The following is a 2,013-nucleotide window of genomic DNA, read 5'->3' on the forward strand; positions in this document are numbered from 1 at the left end:
TCTTCTTACACCAAGCTTGACAGTGTGATCATTATTGAGGCCCTTAGTCACAGTCAATTTACTAGCAGTGAACATAAATAGAACCATCATTTCAGTTTGTTTTCCTCTCATTTGTTATCAGTGTTAGTCATTCTCTAATGAGTGTACATATGCAAATATTTATTTAACTATGAAATGAAACATTTCATCTCTAAAACCCACCAAGGTTTTAATTACCGTAGACTTCACTAGTTTGTGGCTCTCGAAGCAAAACTTAGCAACAGTGGAAATTTGTAATGAAGCATAGCTGCACAACTTTCAGAACTCCTCTAAAATACTATCTGGATGTGTGTGTGTGTGTGTGTGTGTGTGTGTGTGTGTGTGTGTGTGTGTGTGTGTGCGTGTGCGTGTGCGTGTGCGTGTGCGTGTGCGTGTGCGTGAGCAGCAGCACAGTTGACCTGATTGTTCCTGACAAACTGGTGCCCCCTCAGATACCTGTGGAGAAATGGCCCTGGGTCCTGAGGCCCTCGGGTCCTGGTCAGACATAAACGTGTAATTAGACACCCATGAAGTGGAACTACCCTGTGTCTCTGTGTGTGTGTGTGTGTGTGTGTGTGTGTGTGTGTGTCTCTGCGCGTGCGCGTGCAGACTGTGCACGCATCTACAGTATGTGTTGCCAATGTAACAGAAGCATCCTCTCCTTGTGTTGTGTGTGTGTGTGTGTGTGTGTGTGTGTGTGTGCGCGTGTGTGCGTGTGGTGTGTGCGTGTGATGCCAGTGCCACTGTAAAGGAATTGCCCCTTCCTCCCCTTCCCAAACTCTAACGACCCGAAACAGGAATTAGCTTGTGGAATGTGACAGCAACTATTTCATACAATTGCGGCCCTCGGGAACGTTTTTGGTGGCCTGCGATGAGTTCCATTAGGTGACATGATGGTGTTTGGTCTGATTCTCGATAGGTTGACTGTCTTTCAGAGGCTGTAGCAGACTCAGGTTCTGGGAGGATTACACTGGAAGAAGCACCCATATTTCACGTAAGGCCGTGTGTCCGTCTAGCATCTTTTTCCGACCGTTAAACGCTGGAAGTGCGCTGGGAAGCGCTGATCTCAGCGCACAATATAACAAGGAAGCAGTCTGAAAGTAGCGCAGTGCGGTAGCTACCTTGATAGCTGACAGCTAACATCAGCAAACAACACACTATAGTGATTTAGCTCAACACTCACCAGAAATATTAAGTGTCTAGCCAATCTGCTCCCACAATTGAGCCTTTCTGTCTCTGTTGTGATAGTTTCTCCATATGATTAGTAGCCAGAAAAGGAGCACCCGACACCAGCGTCTTTCTGAAAAGTTAAAATATTTTCAGCTGGAAGCGCTGGGAGCCGGCGCACAAAAACGCCAGAGCACTCTGAAAATAGATGCTGGGCGCAGCGCACTTTCTCTAGACGTCCGTGTGCGCCCGCATACGCTCTCCCCCCATTGGAAACAACTGAAAATAGACGCCGGAGCTGATGAAAAGACGCTAGGTGGACACAGGCCCTTAGGCATCATGGCATCTAGAACTAAGGTGGATAGTACATGTGGGAAGTATCAAACCAGACTCACGAGAGGCTTCAAATAGTTCCACGTCTCCCAATACAAAACAGTCACGGGGCTTTTGACTGGTGGCCCCAAACACCTCCATGAAGCTACACTGGCTGTTGGCGTTGCCACGTGAGGCCCGTCCAGTGGATATCAATGTTAGGAGAACATGGCTACATGAGCAACAATGGCTAATGTTATTATGGTAAGCGTCTATTGTTATTCTATTGGGGGACGGGGGGGTTAAAAATAGCCCAGAGAGTTTTGACTGTCAGGGCTACGAGATAGTAGGAGCTAATCCTTGTTACATAACTGAGAGGAGGAAAGGCCTCTGCATGGGACCTGTGGTAGGGTGTGTGTGTGTGTGTGTGTGTGTGTGTGTGTGTGTGTGTGTGTGTGTGTGTGTGTGTGTGTGTGTGTGTGTGTGTGCGTGTGCGTGTGCGTGTGTGTGCGTGCG

Source organism: Poromitra crassiceps (assembly GCF_964638095.1).
Source record: "Poromitra crassiceps genome assembly, chromosome: 14".
NCBI lineage: Eukaryota > Metazoa > Chordata > Actinopteri > Beryciformes > Melamphaidae > Poromitra > Poromitra crassiceps.